The sequence below is a fragment of the Phoenix dactylifera genome, chromosome 11, assembly GCF_051530095.1.
Source record: "Phoenix dactylifera cultivar Ajwa chromosome 11, Ajwa_hap1_PhDact_Kaust_v1.1, whole genome shotgun sequence".
Taxonomy (NCBI): Eukaryota; Viridiplantae; Streptophyta; class Magnoliopsida; order Arecales; family Arecaceae; genus Phoenix; species Phoenix dactylifera.
The window spans coordinates 18,598,388-18,605,960 of NC_143200.1; the positions used below are offsets into that span (position 1 = coordinate 18,598,388).

Here is a 7,573-nt window from a genome sequence, read left to right on the forward strand (position 1 = left end):
ATAATGAATAGCCAAATTCATGTCTAATTCATTAATTGAATTCGTATAATTGATTTGTTTATGAAGTGTAATTAAAAGAATCACTTGGTCTTAAAAATTAAAAATAAATCAAAAATTTCTTAATAACTTCAGATATATTGTTACCATAACATTTTTTTAAAAATAAAAACCTATGATGCGAGTGTCATTCAAATGAATGGAGCCATCCAGAATTTAGCCTTGAAATAATTACTAGAAGAAGAGTAACTTTACAGTCAGTGGCACTTCATGGTAATAAGATTGAAGATTGAGATTATTTAATTACCGACTCTTGCTAGATCTCCGCCTCTCCGTGGCCAGACCCAGCTCTGCTCTACTTCTGTCCTCCCCTGCTTCTCTCTCTCTCTCTCTCTCTCTCTCTCTCTCCCCTCCGCCTCCGGCCTTCTCCTCCTTTTCCTCCTCCTCCACTTCCGTTTATCCCCACCGGATCTCCACTATCCCAGACATCTCCGGGCCAGGGCAAGAATAACAGTGACAATGCGGCTTCTCTTATCCCTTGGCCTCCTCCTCTCCCTCCTCTTCCTCTCCGGCTACATTCAGGTGTCCCTCGGACACAACATCACCGAGATCCTCGCGGAGCACCCAGAGTTCTCGACCTTCAACAACTACCTCACTGCCACCCACCTTGCCGGCGAGATCAACCGCCGGAAGACCATCACCGTCCTCGCCGTCAGCAACGCCGGCATGGCCCCCCTCCTCGCCAAGCACCTCACTGTCTACGCCCTCAAGAACGTTCTCTCCCTCCATGTCCTCGTCGACTACTTCGGCGCCAAGAATCTCCACCAGCTTAACGGCGGCACAGCAGCCTCCTCCTCCCTCTTCCAGGCCACCGGCACCGCCCCTGGCACCACCGGCTTCGTCAACATCACCAACCACCGCGCCGGCCGCGTATCCTTCTCCGCCGAGGACGTCGCCGACTCCGCCCCGGTCAACTTCGTCAAGTCCATCGAAGAAATCTCCTACGACCTCGCCGTCATCGAGATCAGCTCCGTCCTCTCGTCGCCGGAGGCGGAGGCCCCCACGCCGGCGCCCGCCCAGGTGAACCTCACCACCCTCATGTCCAAAAAGGGCTGCAAGACCTTCGCCGATCTACTCGTTGCCACGGGCGACGCCGAGATGACCTTCGAGAGCAACGTCGGCGGAGGATTGACGGTATTCTGCCCGATCGACCGGGCGATGAAGGCTTTCATGCCCAAGTTCAAGAACCTCACCGCCGACGGCAAGCTCTCGGTGCTCCTCTACCACGGGATCCCGGTCTACAACTCGATCCAGATGCTCAAATCCAACAACGGAGTCGTCAATACGCTGGCCACGGACGGGACGGCGAAGAACTACAACTTTACGGTCCAGAACGACGGCGAGGTGGTGACGCTGAAGACGACGGTGATGGTGGCCACGATCACGGGTACGCTGATCGACGAGGACCCGCTGGCGGTGTACATGATCGACGCGGTGCTCGAGCCGCGGGAGCTGTTCAAACCGGAGAAGGCGAAAGCGCCTGCGCCTGCGCCGGCGGCCGAGGCGGAGGCGCCTACCAAGTCAAGGAAGCGCCACCACGCGTCGCCGCCCGCACCGGCGGGGCCGGAGGAGGCGCCGGCGGGTGATGAGAAGGCCGCGAATGATGAGAACGCCGCCGGCGGCAGGGCTTGCGCCGAGCCATGGGTCGCGGCGGCCACGGCGGTAGCGGTTGCGGCCGTTATGGTGGCCTAGTTTTTAATTTTTATTAAAAAAAACTTTATTCTCCTTCTGAATTTGATCGGGAGGGAATAAGAGAGCGATCTCTGGTGTTTTTTACCTTTTCGGTTTATTTGTATTGTAATTTTTACTTTTTTTTCTTTTTTAAGTGTCTTCTTGCTAGTTTTGGTATTGTTTGGATTGTCCAAAACTCCAAATTGATGGATCTCTTTTCTTTCTTTTTTTATGAAAATCATTTGTGATTATGAGTGTTGCTATTAAGGATGAAAGAGTGCAAGGATTGTGTTAATGTAGTGGTGGCTTTTGTTGTTCCAAAATTGTTGCTTTCAACTTTATAGAAAATGCAACAAAAAGGTTATTTTTGTTTAGGATATATTGTGAAAAGAAATTCTATGCTTACACTTAATTTCAACTGCTTTCAAAACTCCTTAGTTTCTAGGAATTTGTCAAATTTGTCTCACTATAGGTTTTCATGATAGAATTTTTCATATATAATTCGAAATTATTCAGAGAAAGGTGGAGTGGCTGTGGATGTACTTGGAGAGCCAACAGAAACCGGGTCTGCTGCTTGGTTGGGATTGCTTTGTGACTCATTGGTTCCATGGGGGGACCCCCGTACTTCTATTTGAGAAACAGCAAGGCAAGTGAGATGGGCCCCGTTAAGAAAGGGAGAAGCCCCCACTTGTAATATTTTTGGAGGTGTAGGATTACACCATATCTTCCATCTTTTGGAGGCAGATTTTTTCCCCCTAGTCCATCTATTTGCTAGGGCTTTGTATTGCTCTACTTTTCTCGGATATTCAATCAGTTTAATCTATGAATTCGAGAGTAATTTGTGTGAGTCATCAGTTGTTGTTGTTGAAAGATTGTTGAAGTGAAATGTGCCAAACATGCATGAAACCTCTGTTTAATTGTCACATTGCTCTTGTTCTTGTTATAATCGTGGTTAATAACATTGATGGACCTTCAACAATGATACTTGGTTATCATTATTGGTGGTGACAATGATAAACTTTTTGCATGGTCCAACCTTTGTCCTACAATAGCATCTCTGATTTCAATGCGGAAAATGTTTATCGTATAAGCTAGTAGATTAATGTTGGAAAACAATAGTCCATATATTTTGTAATGCCAAGAAAATGGTGCAAGCAATCAATTTCAAAAAGAACAAACCATAACCTAGAATACTTACTGAAGAGAAAGGAATGTTTTCGGGTAGACAACCCAATCAGCTTTCTTCATAAATCGAAACTTTAGTGGTCTGCATTCGGACTTATTTAAAATTGGATTGTAAATGCAGTACTCTATTCTTAATTCCAGAAAAAAAACATGCTAGTTTGAACTTAGAATATGAAAACACTTGATAATTTCTAGGTTCAACTGATGATATCTTGAGCTTGTTCAAATATGAACTTTATGGCAGAGTTCAGCACTTATGTCGATTAGAGCTCGAACCTAGCATGACTCACTGATCCACCAAAGCAGGTTCTAAATTTTCTTTTATTAAGTAAATTGTTAGATGTTGCTCTATAGTCTATCTTTCGCATTAAGATCTTTTTCCCCCTCTTATAATTTGATTTGTTTCTATACTGATCCATGTCCATCTATATTATTCCATTGTGGAACTTTTTGGTTGTTCCTCCTTAATCCTAGCCCAAATGGATCTCATTCTCTCGCAGGATCATGGTTGTCCCCCAAGTACCCATCTCCTTGATTCAGATATGTGCAAAGTTGATAAAAAAAGGAATTCCTTGTCATTATTATCTCTTAATTTGTTTTTTTGTTGTAAACAACACTCATCCACCAAATACTCCCACCTCTGTACTAAGCCATTCATGTGGCAAGTTCCTTTTTATTATTTTGAGGAAAATTTATGCTACAAGTTATAGTTCAGTTGCAAATGAAAAATAAGAATTTGGCTGTGGATGTAGTTGGAGGGTCTACCAAAATGGTTGGGTTGCCGAAAGAACACACGAAGAAACACCTTCTTTCCTTAAAAAAAGGGTTGGATTGTTTGGTCCGTGTGGTGAGTTCAGGAGTTGGATGAGCATGGGAGGTCTATGGGGACCCAAAGGGATGTTTACATGGAGAAACAATATTGAAAAGCTCACACCCCACTTATAAAAGGTGAAGTCCCCACTGTTGTCTGCCATATGGAGATGATCATGTCTTCCCCCATTGGAGACAAATCTTTTTGCAACTCCATTCTTGCATCATTAATAATCTTGTTTGCTAGGTCTGTATCATGTCTGCATGCTTTTTTTATCCTTGCTACTAATGGTTATGATTATGAGAATAAGCTCTTCTTTTGTCAAGAGATTGTGAACTACTTTTCATGAAACAAACTAAAATTATTATACCAATGGATAACATGACTGCTATTAAGGAGTTGGGATCCTTTGCAGTGCTTGTTATATGCCTTGATAGCCACCACATCATTCATCTCAGGAGATCAACAACGGTTGCATATCTTGATAATCCGCCGTTTTTGACATCTCGATGCGGCATTCTCTATTCTTGAGATATGCACAACAATTAATCCTGAGATGTGTGATGTGTGTGGCTGCCATCCAGGCACAAAAATCCTATGTGGTGCAAAACAAGCATAGGGGATCCAGACTCTGGCTACAAGGCTGCAGGCCCCATTAATTTGAAGTAATCAAACTTTCGGTGGTCAGCAACTATAATGTTAACCCACTTTGCAATGCTAAGGCTACCTTATGACTTTAATGAGTTCATTAACCCATGTGGGCCTTCATTGAGAGAACATGCTAGGGAACTCAAGTATAAATCAATCATTAAATGAACATCCTAAGAATGAATTTTAGCCTCCAATAAAATTTTTAGAACTCTTGGATGGATATGGTCAAAATTGATGACTTATAGTTTTGATTGAAATTATGAACTTGATTAATTTTGTCAAGACTAGCTTGGGTTTAAGCTGAACTTCAGCTCACATAGGGAGTGCTTTTAAGTCAGGATTCATGAAGGTGAACCAAGCACGATCTGCAATTTATGCGCAGGGGAAAAAAAGAAGAGGATGTCGATAATAACTTTTGGGCTGAATAATCTGTCTTGGAGTTGAGTAGTTACTAGCCATTTCATATTTGCTCTAAAACATTGGTAAATAGGTCTTAAATATTTCCTAATAAAGATAAAGTGATTCAGAGCAAGGCATAACCAAAGTCTTGGATAGACTGATCAAAAGCCTGTTCCCTCCATATCAAGCAAGAACCTTGACCAGAGTGATGATTAAAGGTGACAAAGGAAAAGTGCAAACAAGAGGGAATCTCACCTTGTTGAAGCCATAACAATGAAACTTGGCTTCTGCATCACCAAAATCAACTGAGTTGGAAATCCAAATAACCAACAACTTAATATAATAGTTAAGAACTCGATGCCCGATAAAATTATTTTATTGCAAGAGGAAACAACATTTAAAATATCATTAAAACACTTTCTAATTTGGAAAAAGTAATCATAGATCTCTCCTTTCAAATCCGGTATCACCACTTTTATTTTGCCTAAGCAAAAGAAAGGTATCAAAGTGTCATGAGCTACAAGAAATAATCATCAATCTATACTCAGACATGTAGTGGAAGTTATCTATATTTGGTTTCTATCAGAGAGTTGAGAAATTAAAATAAGGCGTCACTAATGTTAAGACGGAATCTTGCTCTTTGAATTTTGACCTCCAGCCAGAGAAAAAAAAAATTAGGGCATCACTAACATCCGAGGTCTTAATTTCACCAACACCAGCTAATAATGTAGCTCTATGTAGTAATTATCCTTCAAAATGATATAAGGTGAAAACAATGGCCATTATTTGGATATAAGGTAATGGGCATCATGAACAATAACAGTAAATTGATAACACTTTGATTATGTCGCCATTCTTTTTATCCTGAACTGCAATTGTGTGGAGTGATTGATTATAACCCTATTTGATTTTGATGAGCACAAAGCCATTGAGTATATTTTATGTTATACTAATGAATTCAATCCAGCATATCAGGCAAAATTTGTAAGAATCCTCTTTTGAGTGCATGTGGATATCAGCTTAAGTCAAAGGCTGAAACTCGAGTCGACTCTGAAAGATTTCGAGTCGACTCCAAGTGTTTCAGACGTTTTGGCATAGGCTCGAGTCGACTCCGGTACACTGCGAGTCGACTCCGACTGAGAACAGACAGCAGGACAGAAAGATGAATCTCAGACCCTGTCACCGAGTCGACTCCTGAAGAATTCGAGTCAACTCCGATGCTTGCCGAGTCGACCCCCGATAGTTCCGAGTCGACTCCAAGGAGTAACAGATAGAAAGACAGAGAAGTTGTTTTGGACTCTGAGAACCGAGTCGACTCCAGAAGAACTCGAGTCGACTCTGACGTTTGGGAGTCGACTCCTAAAGAAGCAAGAGTCTACTGTCAGAGGAATGCAAGACTAAAAGTCAGAGAGCCAACTTCGGTGTCTGAGAGCCGAGTCGACTCCAGCAAAGTGCGAGTCGACTCCGAGACAGTTCAACTCCAAAGACAGAATACCAGTTTTTCAGGCTCTGAGAGCCGAGTCGACTCCAAGAGAATCCGAGTCGATTCGAGGAAGTAAACCCGAAAGAAAGATCTTTGGATTCCTGAAAAACGAGTCGTCTCCAGAAGGGAGAGTCATCTCCGGACATTGGCGAGTCAACTTCAGGTTTGGCCGAGTCGACTCCAGAACGGGACAGCACTTTATTTCAAATTTTGAATAGTGGGTGAGTCGCCTCCTGTAAAGCATGAGTCGACTCCAGCAACAGCCGAGTCGACTCCAGATCGAGCGAGTCGACTCCGATCCCAACGGACACTGAGTCAGGAGTTGCAGATTGTGCAGAACGGCTCTAAAAGTGTGTCTAACGGCTAGTTTTCGATGGGAATTGCTTAAATAGCCAGAGTGAACAGTAATAGAGACAGAGAGAGAGACACTCCATTCAAAGCAAAAGAGATTTCCACCTACCAAAGCTTCTCAAGAGTAAATACCAGTGAAAGAAGGAAGAAGTGCATTAAAAGTCTATCCTCCAAACGTCTTCCTCGCATTCAAGGCTCCCCTTCTGACGGCAAATCTTCAGCACACTCAAGAGGAGTTGCAGAGTTTGAGAAGCCCCCTTCGTCACATTCAAAAATCTGTTTGAGGGCTTCTAACTCTTCTTTATTAATATTGTTTATATTTGCTTTTCAAGAAGCTATCCTTGTACTCTTTTCAAATTGCTTTTCTTACTTGATTCAATCAGGGGATTGAATCAAGGGTGTGAAGGTTGGTTGGTGAGCCGAGGGTAAAACCAACGTGTAGGATTTGATTGTGATTCCGGAAAAACAATCGGATGGTTCTAGTCAGTGAGCCTGTGAAAACTGACCGAGTTCGTTGTGATCTCGTAAAACAACAAGTTGGGTTGTGAGCTTGTAAAACAACCGGCTGTAATCCGAGGGATTATAGTGAACTCCCAAGTGAAGCGTGGGGAGTGGACGTAGGAGCAAGGGTTAGCTCCGAACCACTATAAAATCTCTTGTGTTTGTGATTGTATAATTGTCTCTCCCATTCCCTTCATCCACTGCATATAGTAAACTAATTAATCCACTTGCAATAAGGTTTAATTAGTTACTCATTAAGTTTTAATTTGCAATTATTACTTAAAACCCAATTCACCCCCCCCCCCTCTTGGGTTGTCTTCTTGGGCAACAAGTGGTATCAGAGCAGAAACTTTTCTATCAAAAGAGTAAAAGATCAAAATGACAACCCCATTTGGATCTTCTCATATTGAGGGGCAATCCACCTATAGACCTCCATTCTTTAATGGAACCGACTACTCCTATTG

At 42.8% G+C, this 7,573-nt stretch overlaps 1 pseudogene across 1 annotated transcript; it reads left to right on the plus strand.

Moving 5' to 3' along the window:
- Positions 1–337: 337 nt before the first annotated feature.
- Positions 338–2,143, plus strand: LOC103721306 (fasciclin-like arabinogalactan protein 2 pseudogene; annotated as a pseudogene). Its single transcript, XR_015971228.1, has one exon. The product of XR_015971228.1 is annotated as a fasciclin-like arabinogalactan protein 2 pseudogene (transcript).
- The last annotated feature ends 5,430 nt before the right edge of the window (positions 2,144–7,573 follow it).